Source organism: Enhydra lutris, unplaced genomic scaffold (assembly GCF_002288905.1).
Source record: "Enhydra lutris kenyoni isolate GAN:26980312 unplaced genomic scaffold, ASM228890v2 scaffoldscaffold14, whole genome shotgun sequence".
NCBI lineage: Eukaryota > Metazoa > Chordata > Mammalia > Carnivora > Mustelidae > Enhydra > Enhydra lutris.
In genome coordinates, this window is record NW_019154098.1 from 47185572 (window position 1) to 47209040 (window position 23469).

Below are 23469 nucleotides of genomic sequence, written 5' to 3' on the forward strand. Positions count from 1 at the left end.
TCCTTTTAGATTGCAGAAGACCTTCCCTAGACCGTCTACAGGTTATTACATGTATTTCACCTCCTATCTATATAAGCTAATTTTTATATTTAAATCATTTATATTTATATTTAAATAATTATTCTTCACATATTTGTCTCAATGAAAAAGGAAGGGAGCTATACTTGTTTTTATCAAATGTGCAGGCTGATGATCAAACACATTACTACAGAAAGAAAATCCTTTGCTTGGAAATGCTGTCTATATAACACATATGGTTTCATTTGGATTTTCTGTCCTTTTATACAAATCTTTTGTTTATTTTGCCACCAGGATAACCACCTTTTAATATCTAGTATAGTCTTGTCTCATTACCCTTGAAAATTTTCTCTTTCATATGTTTTTTTTTTCTCTTTTGGAGGAAACTTTAAAATTACTTTGTCAGTTCCAAAAAATTCCACTGGGACCTTAATTCAAATTGCATTGAATTTATAGATCAATTTAAGAGAAAATGGATAGCTTTACAGCCTCAAGTGTTCCTGTCCAGGAACATCATATGTCTCTTCATTAATTCACACTTTCTTTTATGTCTCTCAGTCAAATTTTCCTCATAAAGTTCCTCCAAATGTCTTGTAAAATTTGTCCTTAGTCATTTCACAATTATGTTAATGTTTTAAACCTTTCATCGGTTATTCGGTAATATATGAGCTCATGGTCACTGTAAATCAAACAATACAAACATATGAAACAAAGTGAAGGTCTGTGTGAATAACTCAATGCAGATAACAATAACCCTTCTGTGCATATTTCAAGATAGACTCATGTGTGTAGGTCCCGTGTTACTCTTTGTTAGTATTTTTAACATAAGTAGGATTATACTATATTCTGGAATTTGTTTTCGTTAAAAGCACATTTTGGAGATAGTTTCATAACAATTCATCTGGCTTCCCTCCATTTTTAGTCACTGGATACCTTTCTGACTTAAGGATTTATCATAATTAAGCTATTCTGTTGGACCATAGATATAGATGTATAGTTTTTCCTTTTTTTATTTCTGAAAATGAAAATATAAACCTCTGAATACAAGTGTATTTATGCAAATCTTAATCTTTCTAAAATAGGTTTTTAGAAAAATAATCATTGGCTTAAAGATATGGTGCAAAATTGATCACTATAGCTAAATGATAGTTTATACTTTCTGATCATTGTTGACACTATTGTTAAAACTAGATTAATAACTGAGCAAACATGATAATGCATTATTTTATATATTGACTGATTATTAATGAAGTTGAGCATTTTTTTTCCTATTTTTTTTGCTCTGTATGTATTTTCTGCTTGCAACCTGTTTGTATCCTTTACCATTCTTAACTATGCGTTCTTTCTTGTCAACTTCTCTTTATTGTGCACTTTAATCTCCCAATTCAAAGGAAATCTATTTCTTCCATGCTTCCACCTAATTTGATCTTACTATACAGAAACTTCAAAACTTACACTGTAGAGTCAACATTCATAAGCGAGATTGGTGTGCGGTTGATTTTATTATGTTGCTGCTGTGGTCCAGTATACATAGCAGGGATTTTAGTACCTTATCACAAACAAACATGCTTCAAATATCTTTTTGCTTGCATTTCTCTCTTTCATTTAAGCTGTGGAATCTTTTAATGTTCCCTGATTTGGGTGGAGAGGGTGTTATTTCTCTTTTCTCACAATTAAGCAGAAGTCCCCACTCGTGGCCTTTGGAAGTGTTGAATGGGAACTTGTTCTGCTTGTCTACCCATCCCCAAGCCCTGCAATGAAGATCATGGAGGTTTTTACCTGCTCAGTAGCTTTCCTGGGGTTCTAAACTGTTTATTTATCTAAAAATGGGTGTGTGTCTAGTATATATTATATATTATTATGTAGAATAAGCCACATTATTTTGAGAAGCTTGATTCGAAGAAGAAATAATACCCTTAGAATATCCATTTATTGTTATCAAATGCTTGTTCTTCTGTCTCGGTTAATACAACCTGACAGGTAGGTTCCTCATCTGTCCTGGTTTGTGCCTGCTTCCTCTCATTTCTTCAGTTTAGGTTTTTGTGGTGCTATGCTAGGATATCCTCTATTCACTTCTTTTAGCATCACACTGCTTGCTTTAGAAAGGTAAGTGTTTTTATGGATGATGACTTTGTTTTGTCTCATGCCATCTGTATTATTTGAAACTATAGTTTACATTCTGTAGTTTACCTCAGTTATACCCCTGAGGATTTTTTATTTCATTTAATCATTTACTTTTTTCTCTACTTCCATGACTATCAAGTTTGAAAGGTAGTTTTTCTGTTGAATTCATTTTACTTAATTTTTTTTTCTTTGCCATCTTTGTACTCATAAAATTTGCTCACTACACGAATGAGGCAGGACTCAACCTCTTCCTAATTCAAGATGCTGGATAAACTAGAAATTAGGGCAGAAGGGAAGAAAGTAAGTTAACATTAAAGGACATAATTATAACAGCATGCAGAATAAAGCAACAATCATAAAACTTTAAGATAGTTAAAGTTAGAAAAAATGAAATTCTGCATAAATTTTTGACTACTAAGAAAACTTTGGGTTTTTAATTTATTGTAAGTAAAGTTTTACCTCAAAACTGTCCTTTATTTCTTGTTGAAGCAGAGCCATATTTTATTACTGTCATCAGCAAGCTCAATAAATCAAGGACACGTCCTTCACTAAAAGGGTTTCCTCTAGTTTGAGCTTTCTTGTTTTAAATGAATTTAGTTCTTAGTTCTTATAATAATATACTTACATATTTGAAGCTTTATTTCAATTAATTGTATATGATGTGACAGTTTTGTTAGTAAGTTGCCTTAAATGCTCTTATTTAGGCAACCTAACTAAATGGGTACAAATTAGATCTTCTTAAGTAAAATTATTTCAAGTTAACAGATTGAGGACAAATCTGTCAAAAGTGGTACGGGAGATCCAGAAGATACAGCTCTTGTTCAAATAGCTTACAATCAGACTGGCAAGAGAGAGAATGTATCAGTGAGACTTAACACTGGCGTTTGTAAGGAATTTCTGTTTTAAATCCAGGTGTTTTTACCTTTACAAATTCATATAAATGTCTTTTAAAAATGAAGTGTTCAGTGGAGATTAACTCTACTTTCCCATACTATGGCAAAGACCATCAAATTTCATTTCTTGAACATTTTTTTTCCTTTTTAGTAACTTAATATTTCACTACTGACAAAATAGGCTCTTTAACTTTTTAATGGTCTCTTTGAACAGTGGTTATGTATCTTTTTGAAGTCTTAGACCTCTGAGAATCTGATCCATGTTCAGGGCACTCATCTCCAGGAAGATGTTCATGTGACTACACATTTACAACACAATCGTGCATAAAACTTTTAGAGGATTTATGGAAACCAATATATAGCAATTAGATTTCTGTGGATCACATATTAAGAGCTCCTGTCTTATATTTTTCCATGATACTTATATCAGGATATTAATACATCAATGTGTGTGTGTGTGATGTATATATAGCAAATATTAGTAGTAAATATGAGAAGTGTCCCAGTTTATGTCAATATTTCCTGTTATCCATTTGATTTAGCATTTATCTTTTTTTACTTTCTTAAAATAGAGGTATTGATAGTTGTAATAAGTAAGGTTGTGTTGGCATAACTGTACTTTGTTCTTCTGCCACAGTCTCCCTGAATAGTGTATGGACACATGTACAGTGAACAGAAAATTTTCACTTTGATATGTGTGTATCTTTACAAAATGATAAGCAATGATCTGTCTTCCTCCATTGCTTCTGGTGTAAGAATTGAACATTTGCCTTCAATAAAAGGATACTGGTCGCCTCTGATAAATCAAAGGACGATGTAATCTTGGTAAGAAAAGAATGAAAACCATTTCTAAGAAAGGCCTCTTAGTGTATCAGTTGTGTCATAACTCTTTAAGTTGTGAAAACCAACATGGCACACCAGTCAGTGAGGTTGTTAGAAGGTGGAGGAGGATCAGTAATGTATCCTTCAGACTGAGAAGAACTGTTAATAACTGAAAACTGAAGCAAGTCACTCCATACCATTTACAGAGTTTTTATTCAGGGTAACTTACTGACAGGGTAGGCAGGCAGGTGGATAGATGAACCAGAACCCTACATAGCTGTTCTCTGCCCCTATTCTCTGCAACTGTTGTCCACCAAGTCTAGATCTCAACCTGTAGCTTTTATAGAGTGAGGGGTATGGTGGTGGCATCACAGAATAATTCTCTAAAGTGGCACCACATGTGCACCGGTCATCTCTACTCGTTATCTAAAGTGGTGGTATGCCAGGAGGGATCTCTCCTAGTTATCTAATGTGGCGTCATCTGTGTATAAGAGGAAAAAACAGGGTGGAGAGCAAAGATGGAGTCAATGTTGTCAGCTCTCCTACAGAGGTACATCTGAAATACTGTAAATTTACAGATTAGGTACATGTGAACGTTGTGCAGGAAATACTTCATGCCAGAGCTTACAGACATAGTCTTAATGCCTTTACTGTTTACTTATTACATGATATAAATCAGTAAGTATTTTTTTAGTAATACTTGTTTGTTTTGCAGTAACCTTGGCACTGAGTTCAGAAGTTCATTTTAAAGTATTAATTTTGATTTCTTAAGAAATTTGATGCTGAATGTGCCATTGCATTTACTTTACCATCCGTAATTATCAGTATAGTCATAAAAATGATACAAAAATTCACAAAAGTATCCAATATTGGTCAGAAGTTGACATCTATTTTAATGACTGTACCCGTAGATGATACTTGTACCTATAGATGATGAAGGTACATTTACAGACAATCTGTGAAGCATACCTATTCATTGAGATCAGTGATTCAATTGTAAATTATAGTTTACTCACTTTTGGTGATCTTGCCCCCTGAAACTGGTCTCTCAGTCTTCTCTATCTGAGTGAATGACCTACCATAGGTAGGTCATTAAATACTAAAATTTTTTTGACACTCCTTACAAATAGTGTGTGAGTATCAATTCCCTCCATTTGTAAACAGGGAAAACATATTCCCACTTCATGGGATTTTTGATCAGATTAGATAAAACTGCATTGGTAAATAACTACAATTGACTTATAATAGGAATTCAATAAATAGAAATTCTATTTTGGATTATAACTTCATGGAATATTTGGGGTTTCACCTTTCCCATCAGAAACTTAGAATTGCCTAAAATGCTTAACTTTAATATAAGGCTTATCATAATACGTTCTTGCCTTGTGTCAAATAATTCACCCTGGAATATTAGAATGAGTGTTGTTCATTCCCCTCTGTTGTGTCAGGCATGCCTGTAACTATATTTGCATTTTCACCATGATTATTTGTCCTTTGATCGATGATGCCATTTTCTCTTCTCCAGTTTGAACTCTGATATTATCCAGCTCCTTTCCTATTTTTGTTAGTGTTTTCCAGGGCTGAAATATGTTGATAAATTTGTTTTGAGAGATTATTCTTCTTGTGTTTCAGCTTTAGATTATTTATTCATATTCCAAAGTTTTTTACTTGATTTTTTTTCAAGCTTCTCTTTATGTGTAAATTTTACCTTCATACTCCTGTCACATGGACTAAGGTTTGTAGGAAAAGTAGAAAGAAACTGACATGATTATAGGATTAGGTAGAGGGTAAAGAAAAACTAATTTTTCATAATTTACAGTCTGAGAATATGAGTTATATAAACACTAGACCAGCCATATTTTGTTCATGTTATAATAATTGATAAGCTATTGACAAAGAATCAAATAGACTTAACCCTACAATTATCATTAGCTACCTTTCTACAGTAAGGATTGCTACTAATAATTTAATTCTCTCTAAACAATTGGTTTATATTACCAAGAAAATCTTGGCTGCTTCTGAATTGTAATGTAACTTTTCAAATATAAAAGAGAATCCATGTATCAGATTTCTTTTATCAAAATTCAATGATAATAAGACCTTGTTTTTTGACCACTTCTCACCATGGAGTAACACCCACTTACAAAAAGCTTGGTAGTTTTAAGTTTTCTGTATTATACTCATTCCTCTGCCACTTAGGTTGAACTTTTTTCAAAATAATGCCTTTTTTTTTTTTTTAAGATTTATTTATTTGAGAGAGAGAGAGCGTGAGAGGGGAGAGGTCAGAGGGAGAAACAAACTCCCTGCTGAGCAGGGAGCCTGATGTGGGACTCCATCCTGGGACTCCAGGATCATGACCTGAGCCAAAGGCAGTCACTTAACTGAGCTACCCAGGCCCCCTAATGGTCTTTTTCTAACCACTTTTATTTCTAAACTCAAAGACGGACAAGTGTTAAGGTTTGTTTTAATCAATGGCACTTTGAACATGGTGAGAAATTCTAAGTTGGACCTTCTCTCTAAAGAGTCAGTTTTTCAGTACTAATTCTGCAAAAGCTGGCTAGGCAACTTAGAGCACTCACAGAACAAGATTAGAGAAGCCAAGGAAAATGTATCAGATCATCAGGGATCCTGATTTCTAGTTCATACTTATTTTTAGAAAGCACAATTAGAGAAAATGGTATATTCTAGGATTAAATACACAAAAGAAATGAAAATTAGTTAATAGGAGAGGTGGCATTCTTAGGTCAATGTAGATCCTGATTAATGGTAACCAAAAAAAAAATGAAGTCCTGAAATATAGAAAGAATAGGCTTTTAAGGACATAACCAGATATTAGATATATTAACTGGTCCCTAGCCAATATATCCTTAGTGGATATATTGCAAGGAGAAATAACACATGTCTATATGTAAAGATTCTTTGAAACTTTGATTATTAAAAGAATCATTTCAAAAATGATTTCATGCTTTATCCTTAGACATGCTGTCACCCACATTTGTATATAAAATACTTTCTTTTGGTTGAAATCAAACAGGAAACTTTATAACTGTCATGACTTATGAGTTTTGATTTGGTATAATTATAGGTGTGATTTTTTTAATATCTCTGTAATGGAAGCAGCAATGTTATGTATACACTTAAGCATTTTTAAAATAGAGATTAATTAAGTACTGCTCACTCAGGTGCACTGTTAGGACTTACATGGTACAGTGGCAAGCTGTTTCAGGTCCCAGTCTTTCTCTTACAGAACTGAGCTTTAGACGAAGTCGAGAGTTAAATAAACAACACTTTAAGTTGAATTATGAAGGATGAGTGTTCATGGGGGAGACTAGAGAAGAGTGGAAGAATGAGAGTAAGCTTGGTTTCTTTGCCAACCACATAGTCTTTCCAAACCTTCTCCCCTTTTTGTTTTTCAGTGCCAGAACGTGTAACACTGCTGGACAGAGGACAAAGAAAATGGGAATAATAATTAAGAGCAATATGATATTTTTCCATACTGCTAAATTTAATAAATCTAAACTTTTTTTTATCTTGAAATCACATGCTTCCTATTTTTGTTGCTACTCTTTTCTTTAATTAAAAAGAGAAGATAGTTATACATGGTAGGCTTTTTTTTTTTTTTTAACTTAAGGCTTGCAGTCTTATGTCAGCTCCTTCAATTAAAAAAAAAAATAAAGTAAAGGTATAGGCCTATGAAATTCAACTCTTAAGATGTTTGCCTCAAATTTTTTACATCACAGCAGTCTCTTTCCCCAGGAAGTCACTCTGGTTTAGTTGCTCAGTTCTTATTTGGTATATACCCTTTGTTACAATTTAACCCACCACTTGACCTGGAATCCCAATTCTGCCACTTGCTAAGTGAGTAAATTGAAGCAAATTACCTATCTGTGTCTATTTCCTCATTATACAATGAGAATTATATAGGGACCTACCTCCCGAGGGTTTCTATAATGTTTGAGTTAATCCACAGAGAATGTCTGGAACTGTGCCAGTTAAGTTCCTACTGAATGCTAATTAACATTATAATCAATACCATACTTGCATTTTCAACAGCTTAATGTTTATTTTACCTTTAAAACTATAAATTGAACAGTCACCTTACAAATAGCAGGTAGATCACACTTTCCTCAACCTAAAGGATCCCAACATATTCCCCAGAATCTCAAATCTCTATTTTCTTCAGTGGGAAGCATAATTGAAGAAACTCTGTTTCAGGATTTTCCCTCGACAATTCCTCAGGTGTGTGGAGATGAACTAGCTGCTGAAAAGTAATAATAGTTCATCCTTAGCAGTTGTAGTCTTTGAGTGCACTATCAGGTGGCCTCTTTCAACTTCAGTCAACACAGATGTTTAAGGAAGGGGCACCGTGTTACAACTAAATCTAAGATCTAGTGCCTGAAACTTGAAATAAGAGTATCCAAGGGAAGTCAAGCAGCAAACTTTTCAACTTTGAAGTAATATAAAATTACTACTTAATAATTTTCCATGTCATAACACTTATAACAGTTATTCAAAAAATACTGGAGAGACTACCATGAGTCAGATACTGCTAGGTACTTGGAATACAGAGAGTAGTAAGGTATCATTTCTCTCTATGGAGGCTTATAGAGTAGTGTGAGGATTGCTCTCTGTATAAACGAATGTAACAGACCATTCCAAGTACTATTCAAGATGTTCCTACAGAATGTTTGATATATTCATGTTGGGAGGCATGTATCATTGATCAGTTTAGGACTTCTCTTCAGGATCTTGAGAGGGGAAAAGTATGACTGTCAGTCCACAGTCCTAATAGTGGGAAAAACAGGTCTGAAACTCAAGTCTAAGAACAAGGTTTGGTGATGAAGAAGGGGACTAATTACCACAGTCTGAGGAGAAGATCAGATTCTGGATGAGCCAGGACTGGAAGTTGAGCCTGTGTATATAGAGTTATAACTATCCATGTACAGTATTGACTGTCTCAGACTGTCTCAGACTAAGGTTGTTTTGGGGGCCAGAAAGCAGGATTAGCCATAAAAATGAAGTAACCAATTTCTGCTAGAGAAAAAAGGGATGAATGCAGAATTGAATCAGATAAATTTGATACTAGTGTCTTCAGTTTGGTCCCTTATCAACCTGAAAGTGTTCAGGATAAGGAAGAAACCATGAAGTTCTAATTTTCCTGCTGTAAGTCATTCTCTACAGTATACTTTGAAAAGTTTATTACATTTTTCAGATTGACAAATTATTCTCTCCATATATAATTTTACTGTTACTCTGGATAATAAAGGAAATTGAAATGCTATTGGATGAAGGGAAATTTATTAAAAATTCCAAATAATTACTGCTAATATATTATATATTTTTATGTATTTATATATATATACATATAATACTGTGTGTTAACTAACAAATTTAAATAAAAACTTAAAATGCATGTATAATTTTATATTTACATATCAAAGTAAACATGTATAATATTTTATGTGTGTATAGGTACACATTATATATAGCTACTTGATGTGTACCAATTCTCTCCTTTTCCACACACAACTATTAAATAGGTTTTGTCCATGTATAAGAAGCACCTGTTAAACTGGTATTATGATTTAATTTTAAAATTCAGCTCTAGCAAAGTAACTTAGTACTTCAAATGTCTCTCTAATAATTAAACATGAAATTTTTCATAGAAATGTAAAATTTTGTCTTTGAAAAGAAAACTTCTATAATTTAAAGAGGAGATTAACTTGTTTTTGGCTTCTAAAAGTCAATTACATGCACTTTTATGACTTAAGTTCATGCATTAATTCTGGATAGGCTTCTACTTCGGAACAGATGGGTAGAATTTTTCATAATTAATATATTAAAAATGATAAATTCCCCTCTTTGGCCATGTTTGTTCAGAAGCTAGGTATTTATTATGAGACCTTATTACAAAATGATCCCTATTTTTAACTTTTTGTGAGTTAAATGTTTATTTTTAAGAAAATTCTCAAGTTATGGAATGTGTACACTGGGTACAACTAAATTCTGAATACCTTTAACCCATGAACAGTTGTGGATTCAGCGTTTGTGTATCTGTGCACACATGCTCGTGTGCATGCATAACAGCAAAACATGCCCATGTGAGCTCTTATCATCATAATATACTAGACTCTGGCTTCTGTTTTATTGTTCAAAAATCTGTTCTCAGTCCACTGGTGGTTCCTTTTTTCAAGATTCTTTGTTCTTTGTTTCCTTATGAAATGTACAGGTTTGGTTTTGTTATTCTTGTTATTTTTAAGGAGTTATGCTATATCTGAAAATCTAAGTAGTTGATCAATTCTGAATAACTCTCAGCTATTGTTCTCCTGTCACTCCCTCTGCCATCTCCTTCAGGAATGCCTAAACATAGGTGGCTTTGTTATTTTGCCCAAGAAGCCTCTGATGCTCTTATCTCTGAGTTACTTGTAGTGAGTTCCTCCTACTTCTGATCTACAACTTGTCTCTAGATGTGTCTCATCTGCCTTTAACTCACAGAATTTTTCCCAAGTATAATCCTTTGTTTTCATTTCTAGATACACCATTATTTTTCTTTCCTATAAGTGCTTTAGTATGACTAATTGTTAATATCTCTAATGAATACTTCTAGCTTAAGAAATTCTTAGGATGTGTCTGGTGACTTTCACTCATAGTAAGTTGTTTACTCTCATATATTTGTAACGGATTTGAGCACAACTTCAGTTTTTGTTTTTGGTTTTTTAAGTTCAAATGCAAATTGGTTTGGGAGAAAAACTCTCCAGAAGGGCTTGGGTACTAAAACTTGCTGGTGTTTCACCTAAATTTCCCCTGATCATTTTTTACAGTTAATGTATATCCATCTCCTAATTTCTGTGTGCTTTGCCTCTTATGGTCCACATCTGTATGCTCCTTTGGATGGCATCCTTTGGGCTAACAGAGCTATTCTATTTATTTTTTCATAGATGGAGAGTCAAAGTGTCTATGTCCCCAACTAGGTGGATTGTAGCCCATGACTGACTGGTGCAGAAGTAGAAAAGCTCTGCTCACTTGCTTTGAGGCATCACCAATTCAAAAGCATAATTTATACCCTCAAGTGTAGGAACATAAGAAAAGGCTGAAGCTAGGTCTATGCCAGAGTTGTAGGCTTAGGGGTCTTTTTTCTCTTTCCTGTCCTATTTCCCCAACTTGTTTAACTTGTTTCTCTTGGAGAGTACTTGCTTTTGCTTACAGATCCTCATCTCAAGGTCTTCTGCTAAGGAACATGATTTAAGCCACTTAGCTTTTTCTTGAAGTTTTCTCAAGTGCTCCAGTGGTATGGGCTATGTACGGCAATAGAAATTTAAATGCAAATGTGTGTTGTAGAGTAAATTTGGGATTATAGTTTATTAAGGAAGACTTCTTTACCTCAACCTTAAGCCAAAACTGAGAAAAGCAAGCTTTTCGTTATTCTTAATAGTTGACAGATTTCCCAACTCATACTTTTTTTTTTTGAGTCTTTTACTGCAGCCTTCTTTTTTTCTGTTTTTATTTATTTTTTCAAATTTCTTTTCAGTGTTCCAGAATTCATTGTTTATGTACCACACCCAGTGTTCCATGCAATACATGCCCTTCATTATACACACCACCAGGCTCACCCAACCTCCCACCCCCACCCCTCCAAAACCCTCAGATTGTTTTTCAGAGTCCATAGTCTCTCATGGTTCCTCTCCCCCTCCAATTTCCCCCAACTTCATTCTCTCCTCTACTTTCAACAAGAATACAGGTCTTCTAGGACATTGAGTGCATATGGGAGTTCGTCACTTTTGACCCTCATCTTGCCCTGACCCAACCCAAACCCTCTTTCCTGTTTCTGTGAAGTCAGTGAACTCAAACTTTGAAATTACTGACTTTATTACTAAATTAGGTAGATTATTTTGAATTATCATAACCTAAGATCATGATATATGTGCGTCTTTGTGTGTATACATTTAAAAAAAATAACTGGGTGTTCAGCTTGACCTGTTGGGGGTGAAAGTGGCACATACTATAGAAACTACTAGATAACACATGAGTTAGCCATATGGCACAATGTTTTGGGAGACAGTGAAAGTACACTACAACAAAGGATACTGTGATCAAATAAACTTGGGGAACTCAGTTGCCTTACTATTGGATTTTATCTCTCATTCTTGAATTGTATGTTCCATCTATTAGCTTTTGGTACTGAAATGTGATGATTACACCTCCCTATTGCTGTGCCCTCATATACTATTATCTACTGCTATTTCTATTTTCTTGGCAAGACAACCCCCTTCTGATAATGTACTTGGTCGCATTCCTGTTCGTACTTTAGGAACTGTCCCTTCTCTCTCCTAAATTATGGATTCTCCTCTCTATACAAGATTATTCCTATCACCGTAAGAACATTATTTCTCCCTCCAGAAAGCAAAAAAACCTTTCTCCTTTCTAGCTAATTCCTCCAACTATTGACCCTTTTCTCTTTTTTGCCAAATATTTCCCTATACTCTGCCCATTTTTCTGTTCCATTTTCTCTGGAATCCACCTTAACCAGACTTGTCTCTACCACTCATACTAAGTGTTTACCAAATCTATCATCATTGCCAAATCTAATGATCAGTTTTCAGTTCTTACTATACTTCACATATTTAACTACTTTGTTTTTCCTCAAGCATTTTCTTTCTGTTGATCACAGAATTAACAGAATCCTCTTTGTTCTTTCTTTCCTACTTCTCTGATCATTTTTAGTTACTTTTGCTTGTTCAGTCTCCTTACCACTTCATATCTCCTAAAACATGGAGCCTCCAGGGCTCTTTTGAATTTCTTTTGTTTCATGTCCCCTTTGGTTTCCTCTAACTTTTGACTATAAAATACCATCTGTATACTAATGAGTCCCAACTTCATCTCTTTTACTCCTGATTGATATGGATGCTTGCCTACTCACATTCCCTGTTAGATTTCTATTACATATCTCAAGTTAATGTGAAAAATAAGAACCTAATCTTTTTCACATCAAACAGATCCTTCTGCAGTCCACTCTGTTTCAGTAAATGAAAACTATCCCTCCAGTTACTGAAAAGAAGTACATTATTTATCTTTGACTATTTTTCACATCCTCCTTGAATACATCACCAAATTCTAGTGGCTTTACTTTAAAAAATAAAGCACTTCTCAGCACTTGCGCAGCTGCTATGTGGTGCAAGGCACCATAATCTTTTGCCTAAATTAGTGCGGGTGCCACCTAACTTGTCTCTCTGCTTCTGCCCTTTGTCCCTCATTAGCTTGTTCTCTAGCTGGAGTGATCCTGTCAAAATGAGTCAAGTCCTGTTGCTCCTTTGCTTAAAATTGGTCAAGGGCCTTCTGTTTTCACTCAGATTAAACTCCAAATTTGTTGCCATAACCAAGGAAGCTCTATAGGTCCTGGATTCCATTACCAATCTGGTCTTACCTCCTACATTCTTCCCAACCATTCTAATTCAGGGATATTAACCTTCTCTCTGCTTCTTCAAAATATCAATCATGTTTGCACGTCAGGGCCTTTGCATTGGTTTTCTGGCCAAATGTTCTTCCTCTATTTTATTATTTTTTGATGCAGTTGTAAATGGGGTTGTTTCCTTAATTTCTTTTTTGATAGTTTATTATTAGTATACAGAAACAGAACAGATATCTGTGTGTTAATTTTTGTATCCTGCAATTTTGCTAAATTTATTCTAACAGGTATTCAGTGGGTTATTTGGGATATATATATATATATATACACATATATATAATTTGCAAATAGGGATATATATATAGTGGGTTCTTAAGGATATATATATATATATATATATATATATATAAAATTTGCAAATAGGGATATATATATATATATATATATATATATATATAATTTGCAAATAGTGACAGTTTTACTTCCTTTCCAATTTGGACACTTTTTTGTAATAGAAAAAACATTTTTTATTTTATTTATTTATTTTATTTATTTTTATTTATTTTTATTTTTTATTTTTTAAATGTTTTATGATGTTCAGTTAGCCACAGTATAGTACATAATTAGTTTTTGATGTAGTGTTCAATGATTCATTAGTTAATATAACACCTAGTGCTTACGACAGCACATGCCCTCCTCAATACCCACCATCCTATTACCTCCTCCCCCTCCTGTCCTCCCCTCTGAAGCTCCCAGATGGTTTTTCCAGGGTTCATAGTCTAATGATTCATTGCCTCTCTGATTTCTCCCCCATTGCATTTCTCTCCCTTCCCCTATAGCAGCAATGTTCACAACAGCCAAACTGTGGAAGGAGCTGAGATGCCCTTCAACAGATGAATAGATAAGATGTGGTATATATACACAATGGAATACTACTCAGCCATCAGAAACGATGAATACCCACCATTTGCATTAACATGGATGGAACTGGAGGGGATTATGTTAAATGAAGTAAGCCAGGCAGAGAAAGACAATTACCATATGGTTTCACCAATTTCGACATTTTTAAAATTTTTTCTTGACTAATTGCTCTAGCTCAGGTCTTCAACACTATGTTGGAAAAAAGTAGCAATAGTGGCATCCTGGTCTTTTTTCTAATCTTAGAGAAAACTAGCAAAAATGTTGCCCATCACTGCACAGCAATATAAAAAAGCTTATGTAACTTATCAAAACCTATTGATTGCCAAAAGTATGCCTTTATGTTAATTTTGTTCATATTTATTGAGCTAAATCCATAGAATTTATTTTTATGTTAATTTGTGGTCTTCATATAAATTTTAAAATTTTGTGATGTCTTTCTTTTTTTCCACAGATTTAATGTATTATTCATCAATGACAGTTTTTGTCACTTTACACTTTTTCTAGTTATTTAAAAAAATGAAAAATTAAAATGCAGAAACTGTTGGATTATTTATTTTAGATATTTCTTCCCTTTATGTTGGACTGCAAATTGAGTTTCCTCTTGCTTAGGCCTTTTCACAGCTAGGACTAAGAATATACACATTTATGACTATAAAAGGAAGACAATTTTAATGTGTAGCTTCTTGAAGGGGGGAAAAAAAGAAAAATTTTGATCCCATGTGCCCATCTCAAGACATTCTGATTGCAGATCTGAGGTTGTGGATTCCAGGTTTTCCAATGCTAATGTAAACAACTGGCACACACACTTTAAAATGAATGTAATTATTCCTCTTGCTGGTCACCACCATTGCTTTCTATTCCTCTTTCTTTGTATGAATTTATTGAAAAGAAAAAAATTATAATGACTATTTTCAGTTTAAAATTCAATAAATCCTGTTTTTTCAAGAAAAAAAGGTTTTAGTTTTTCTTCATTGCATATAGTGTTATCTGTGAGTTTGTCATATTATGGCCTTTATTGTGTTGTGTTTCCCTTGTGTCCATTTTGAGCTTTTATCATAAAAAGATGTTGAATTTTATTACATGCTTTTTCTGTACATATTGAGACAACTAGGATTTTTATCCTTCATTTTGTTAATGTGGTTCATCGTATTGATTAATTTATGCATGTTGAACCACTTCTGCACCCATGGAATAAATCCCACTGGGTCATGGTATATCATCTTTTTATTGTTTAAGTTGTTTTGGTAATATATTGCTGAGGATTCTTACATCTATATTCATTAGCAATTTTGGCCTATATCTTACTTTGCTTGTGGCATCCTTTTTAGGTTTTACGATCACAGTAATGCTGTCCTCATACATGATTTTGGAAGTGCTCCTCTTCCATTCCTGTGGAAAATTTTTTTAAAAGAATAATATTAATTCTTCTTTGAATGACTGATAGAATTCACAAGTGAAACCTTGTGGGCCTGGACTTTTGTTTGTTGGGGAGTTTTATTCACTGATTGAATTTCCTTACTAGAAAACAGTCTGTTCAGATTTTTATTTATTTCTTCATTATTCAGTCTTGGTAGTGTATAGGTTTCTAGGAATTTTTCTTTTGTGAGTTTTCCAGTATGGTACATGATTCTTCATAGTGGTCTCTTACGATTCTTTGTATTCCTTGGTATCAATTTTAACAGCTTTCTTTCATTTCTGATTTTTGAGTCCTCTTTTTTTTTTCTTGATAAGTCCAGCTAAAGATTTATAAATTTAGTGTATCTTGAATTATACTGCTCCTAATTTCACTAATTTTTTTTGTCTGTATCTTATTTATTTTTGCTCTGATCTCTATTTTCTCCCTTCTATTAATTTGGGCTTCATGTCTTTTGTTTTCTAGTTCTTAAGACTGGGCATTTCAGCCTGTTACTTTTCTATCATGGCCCAGGGGAAGTAATCAGCTAAAAATTTCTGTTTGTTACAATTCTGTCACCCATGAGCACAGGCCCCACTGGCTATCTGAGCTAGGCAGTTGAGGCATTCTCTCATGGATAGCAGCCACAAAACTCAGGGAGGGAACCAGGTGAATATAGAAGCTGCTTCCTGGGAGATACTTGTGAGCTGGAGCCAGGCATAGGGTGAGTGTAAAAATGACATTCACATGCCTCCATTTTGAAGTATATTTCATAGGCTTCTAAATGTGTGTTAAATTAGGATATCTGCTCCTCAAACTAATAGTTTACAATAAGCTTCTTTTACAAAAAAAGTCTGAGTGCTTTTTAGTCAGCTGCCTCTACTAGGTGACTCCATGTGTGTGAACACTTCAAGAAAATAGTTTCTCAGTTTGCTATAGCCTTGTGGGTCTTTTGGATGTAAGCCAGAAGTTGGCTTTCAAGCTAGATGTTTGGGGGACTTGTCTCTCAGAGGCAGTCTTACAAGCTGTGCCAGATGTGGAATTCAAAACCTTACCTCCCTAGGGAAGGAACAGCAGGGTTTTGAATCCCCTCCCAACTGTGTGTTGTGGTGCTGGTGGTGGGGTTTGTGGTGAGATTGTCTCAAGCCTCTCCTTTGGTTTGGGTTTTTTCTTCCTTTATTCCATATGTAAAAGTCACTCAGCTAGTGGGGATTTTATCAGGGGAGATTGTTGCAGATGTAGCTAGAGATTCTGCTATGTCTTGGAGGAGCTGAGTTTGAGATTCTCCTAGCTGCCATCTTGAACTGGAATGGTATTTTTTTTCTTTCAGCTCTTACTGTTCTCTAATATACTGTGTCTTATTATCTTTATTTCTGTTTTCCACCTTAAGATCTACAACAGTGGAGATTGTCTGTTTTATCAGCTCTTTTATCTCTAGCATATACACCAGTACTTGAAGTATATGTGCCCAATGAATTTGTCATAAACGGGTGATTAAATGAATAAAGCATAGAAACCTCTTTTTTATTGAAGTGATCTGTAAAGGACGAATATTAGAAAGTGATTAGACAAGAAATACTTTGTGTTCTTTTTCATTGAATCCACTATATTTTTACTTTATTATTTTGTATCTTTTATAGTCATAAAGCTGAGTTGATAAGGGCAGGCTCTGCCAGCAAGAGCATTCACAGGAGATGACTCTGTAGGTTATCAGAACACATTCCACCACTTACCTGTAATTTTTGTCCAGTTACTATCTTATTTAAATATTAGTTTTAAACTATGAAAAGAAAGAAAAATAAAGTAGCACCTACTTTAATTAAATATTGTGAAGATTTAGTAAGATAATCTCTAAGATAATTAAAATGAAGTAGCTAATAACTGGGAACTGCTGCTACTTTTACTATTAACATTATTATCTGACAGACTAAAACCTGGATACAGCCTTTTCTAGTAATGGAGTTCTAGAGGATAGAGAAATATATGCCATCTGCTTCAGTAAATTAGGAAATTTATTAGAGGATAACTTGCATGACTAGTATTAAATAGATAGTATTAAATAGAAAAGTATCACTTGGAGCATTCGCTATAAAAATTAAGAATTTTGCACAAAACTAGAGCAAATAATTTCTAGGGCACAAGAATAAGTCATCCACTTTCCCTCAGATTCAGTTTTTCAAAGTAACCTTCCTTGGCATGTCTGGAAGCTTTCTGTGAGGCTTTCAGCCCTAAGATTTCTCTTCCAGGATTATTATGCCATTTCCCTATCATCCTCAGCTGTCCAATGAATGGTAGAGTTGGTAAGAAGTAAGAAATCTTTTTTGGTTCTAAAAAGCTTTGGCCTCATAGTTAAAACTTGAGCACCGTTGAAACTAAGCATGGTCAATTTACACGAATTCTAATTTTTAAAAAAAATATCAGCTTTCTTTTTCTTTCATTCTTCTTTTTCTTTCTTTTTTTCCCCACATAGACTGCTTGTTTATTAGCACTGGTGTTGCAACGTAATGGTTTCCAGTGAAGATGCTGAGCTGCTTGGAGGTGGGAGAGCACCATGAGGCTCAAATGGGTGAGTGATGGGCTCTTCTTTTTCTTCCACTTAATCTTGTAGTCCCACTTGGCTGAGAAACCCTGAATCGAGCTGACCTTCATGTGGAGCATCCTGTTGGTCTGTTTGGCCACCCAGTCCTCCTCAAAGGTGTGTGGGAAGGAGCCGTACACACAGTGCTTCTCCTAAATCAGAATGAGAGCAGCAAAGCCGATGAAGAACATTGCGATGCCCACAACCATCTTCCACTCATTCGTGCTCCTGTTCATTTCAGCAAAGCTCTCATTGAACTTCATGCCATACAGTTCAACTTTTTCATCAAAGGAGAGGCTGCTCCAGGGAGCCTCCTTCTCTTTCAAGGCCTTCCAGCTGGCAGAGAGGATCTTAATGTGGACCACATCGGGCGGGGGATAGTCACACCAGTTGACGTAACTCAGGAGAGCATAGTCTTCACTCTTCATGATGCTTCCATGTGCTCCTACACACACTGAGGTGGAAACTGCTCACAGGATTAGGTTAAACACTCCAATAGCCAACATTCTGCTGCTGCCACCCTCTGCTTTCTGCCACCACTGCCCTCTGTAAATATCTGCTTGCTTTTTGTGACTCTAATTTGAGCAGTGAGAGAGTAGCAATTTTCTCGATTTTCTATCATTGCTCTATTCCACTCCCAGGGAAGGCTGAATGTGAAATAGTATCACAGTATCAATCCTATTTCTACATGTTCCACTTTCTTGGACAATTCAGGGATTGTGGAGGTGGAGAAGTTGTTCAAGGTCCTGGATGGCTCCTTCCAGAAGCAGGCAGTTTTTCAGTATTGAGAGGTCTCATGGAATGAAACCCAGAGATGCTTCTTAGCCTGTTTATCAGAGAAAACCACGTGCGAACACAAGGCAAGGGTATAGAAATGTAGGAGAGGAGAAGCAGCCCAGAAAGTGCTTCTGTATCCCGATAGATAGAATCCATCTCAGAACTGAGGGTTATGTGCCTGGAAAAGATACCACAAAATAAATTTTAATTTAGGAATCACAGTATACAAATGGAAGAACATAACCCAAGGGTGAAACTGAAGTGTGCCAGAGCACAATGGAAGTACTGAGAAACCAGAGAAGATTTTATTAGGCCCCTTATATTATCACACTCCATCTTCAGTATCTGCTGTCCATGTCCTAGTGGATCTTAATGACCTTATGCTTAAGGTGTGTTATTTCAGTTATCATTCTCTCTTCCTTCAGCCTTTGAGAAGTAAGATTATATAACAGCTATTTTTATAGCTCTAGTTCATATAATTTTAGAATAATTCTATTCAAAACAATTTATTGAGAGCCTACTGTGTGCATTGCTCTAGAGTGGAATTAGATACAGGTCATTGCCTTCTAGTAGTATAAACTATAATGAGGGAGTTGTGTCAAAAATAAAGATAAGAAGATAGACTGCAGCAAATGTTATAAAGTATGAAAAAATATAACTTATTAAAAAAAGAGCTAAAGAAATGTGGGAATACTGACAACTCAGGAGATTCTATGGTGACTTACAACATGGTTATTTATGTTATAAAATGGGCGTAGTGATTGTTCTGTACACAGTGGGTGGTTGTGAGCACTCCATGAGATGATGTCCAAGTGTTGTGTCTGGACCAGAGGGAACAGTCAATCGATATTGGCATTTATTTATTTATTTATTTATTTATTTACATAATTCTTATTTTGGAAGGCTTTGAAAGGTAGACCTTCCTTGGTTTTAAGAAAGACCTATTTTAGGGTTTTCTATTTTCTATTTTAGGTCTGTCCTTCAGTAACCCTTTGTATGTGATTTTATTACAGCACTTCACATTATGGTCACTGTTCCTCTCTACTGGTTGAATGTGTTATTCTGAAGGAGCGAGATCATGCTCTATTCACTTTCCATTTCTAGAGTTTAGCACAGAGCTCAGTACACAATAAGATTTGAATAAATGTTAAATGAAAGTTACTTAGCTCCTGTTCTGTTTTGTTCTGTTTTCATATAGAGTGAGCCACAGTGGCATAGCTTGCAATATGTCTCCAAGTCTTATTGGCATAGTTGTTTTGCTGTCCTCTGTGGCAGGGTTTCAGAGATTCAGATGTGTTTTCACACTTCATTTCACCCTGTGAACAATCCATCCTTTATTAGCTCACCATAAAGAAATAACTTTGGAATGCAGCTGTTCTCCATCAGTCTCCCATAGCCTACTCACTGAAGCTAAATCTCCGTGAATGTTGTCCTTCCTTCAAAGGCGGGCAAATCTCTGGAGCTTGGTTAGTGGCAGGGATAGAGGATAAGCAGCAATGCCAGAGATGGGAAATGTAAAGCAGGAGAATCCATTTCTGATCCTGGAGAGACACTCGAAAGCCTCAAGATTCTTGGCTTAAATAAGAAAGCCAGGCAATGTCCTCATGCTCATGCCACACTTAATCTTTCCTAAATGAGTGTACTTTGCTTGGAACTCATTTGTAAAATTGAAGAAGGTGGAGATGCTCATCTCTCCAGATTGTTTTAATAAAATAACACACACATATATAAATGCTCTGTGGGGGGGGGAGGCAATAGACAATGAAATGTAGTATTAGTAATAATCAACTTACATAGTGGCTTGAATCTGTTCCTGAGGAAGTATTGTTACTTGCTAACTGCTAGTTTTTCAGTTTTGCGTTTTTGAGGTCCCCAGGGTTGTTCCTGCCTGTCTGTGAGGCGTTTGTGAGGTTTTGCAGGGCAGGGTGGTTGGTTCACTGGAGGTTGCTGCCCTGGTCACTGAGGTCTGGCCCTTCTGTATACTGCCCCATGTGCTATGGATCACTTGCCTCTCAGGAGACCAGCTGGTCATGGCTGGCTGAGCTCTCTGTGCGTCACACTGGACAGTAGTGTGTTATGGGACTGGAGCATTGGCTCCCTCTGTTTTGCCTTCTGCTTTTGGTAGAGGTTTCTTAAATCAGCAGTTTGTGCCTCACGTTATTGTATAGTTTCCTGAAACAGAAGAAACCAAAGTTCTGGAGACTGATTTAGGTAAAAAGGATCTTCCTGACTCTGAATCCCATCTCCCCCTTTTTGTTTATGAGACAAGCTATTTATATGGATTCTTCTCCACTTAAGGTGCATAATTATGCCCAAGAATCCCTTACAGCCTATGTCTCACCTTCTCTACCCTCTAAAAAAATTGTAAAGACTTTGGTTGGACAGTGTTGACCGTCATACCCAGGGTGTGTACAGCTATCAGCAGTAAACCCAGCTTGCAGTCTTCCCCTGGAGTCTTCTCAGAAGCTGCAGTCTTTTGTCAGGTCTGTACTACACTTTAGTGAAAATATCTTAAACCTCCAATGATGAGCTTTAGAAAGTTAAAGCTGTACTCTGGAACATCTAAAATAATTTTAAGTGTTTCCAGTTTTTTAATACTAGTTTCTAGTATTAAAAAGTGGTGTTTCATATAGTGGTATTCATTTATACCAAGGGATGGGAGGAAAAGCAATTAAAGAAATATGTTTATTGAACATATCGGCCAAGTCTGCACTTTCAAGAATCTTCAGTGATGTTCGATTAGCTTTGTGCCTGTACACAAGGTCAAGCAATGGTTTTTTATAGTTAACCATTTTTATTAATGGGTGCCAATACTGGGCCATGTGTCAGAACTTGGCAAAGTTAATGATAAAGCTCATATCATATCTGTGTGTTCCTGCTGAACCAATAACTTAATATGGTCTTTATATTGAGAATACTACATGTTTTACTTTTGATGTATATATACTGATCTTGTCTACTTGCCTTGACTAAAAAAAATGAGACGATTTCCTTTCCTTCTTCTGGTCCCCCAGATACTATAGTGCATTCTATATAGTGTTTTGCTTACTAGAGCTTGACCTGGTTAATAAAGTGTCCTAGGAAAATAGAAAAACACCTATTGACACTTTACTACTGATGGTATCCTGAATATATTGTGTTTTTCTTAAAAGCTCTAAACTTATAGATCATATTCTTATGAGAATAAAAAATGTTTCCTTAGGACTATGTCACCCTATCCAGAATATTTAGAGGACATTAGTATTCCAGACTCGTGTGTGTTGCTATGTACAACAGCTGCACCTGGCAAATTTGCTGTTTTGGTGACATTGGCCATTTTGATGAGCCTGCAGAAAGGAAAAAAAAATCATGCCAAATCGAGTACAAACTCTTATACAAAATGTACTTCAGAATTATCAGTTTGACTTTGCAGTGTTTGCTTTCAGAGGAAAACAACAGCAATCAAAAGAAAAAAAATGATGAGGTAGATAGACTGAAAAAAGTGTTCTAATGACACATGTCAATCCACTGTCAAAGCAGTATTACTACAACAGTAAATGGAGAATTCAAGGTAAAGTTTGAGTCTACAGGACTCACATACTACTCTCCAGTCTGAAATCTGATGGGGACTGATTAGGCCTTTGAAACCAATCATTTCTGTAGATCATTCCTTCTGAGCTGCTAATTAGCTGTCCATATTGGGTAGTGACAGTGGCTTTCATAGTAAAGTTGTTTCAGCATTGAAAGACTGTCACAGTTGAATGTGGCTTATTGTAAACACTAAAATAACTCCAAATGAATATAACCTGCACTTTCCAGTCACAATCCTTTCCAAAACTGTAAAGCTAAACCCTGAACTGAAGTTATGATGACTTTTCTAAAGCGTTCTGGAGAAAAATATACATCCTTTCTTAAAAGCAGCCTTTGATATTAGAGAAACACTTTATGGGATAAAGGACATCTTTCCACATTTGAAAAGTACTTTTAAATATCATTAAAGTATATAGATAGCTGGCCACTTAACAAAATTTTTCTACTTCAATTTATGAGTGTTGATAGAGTAAAAGCAAATGGTTTAAGGATGCTTCAATATTTGTACATTCAACTTCAGAAGCTTTCAGGGAGGATAATATACCTTCATGCATTTAAATTATGCATTATATCATACAAACTGGGAACGTTCTGAAGAGATAGTAAGTGAAATTCCAGCTTCAGGTCTTGGATAATGAGGTCATTGAATAGAGAAGAGAAATTGAACAAATTACCCTGAGAGTTGAAGTGATGTGAATTTTATTTTTTTTTGCATGTGATTCACTTGAATTTCAACACTTTTCAACCTGAACAGAAAGAAAGTACCTGTCAGGAGACTTTGAAATGCCTGCCTACTAATGGTAGAGATAAGATAGAATCAAACCAATAAATCTAAGACTACTTCCTATATATAGTAAACTCAGTAAATATGGTTAACCAGCCAATAATAGTATTTTTTTCCTTGAATATTGTAGGTGCTATTGGCCATATTCATTTAGAAGTGTTATAAGTGGCATTTTAGTTGGCCAGT

At 35.1% G+C, this 23469-nt stretch overlaps 1 pseudogene; it reads right to left on the minus strand.

The window, feature by feature from the left end:
- Positions 1-8585: 8585 nt before the first annotated feature.
- Positions 8586-18658, minus strand: LOC111146499 (annotated as a pseudogene).
- Between the last annotated feature and the right edge of the window lie 4811 nt (positions 18659-23469).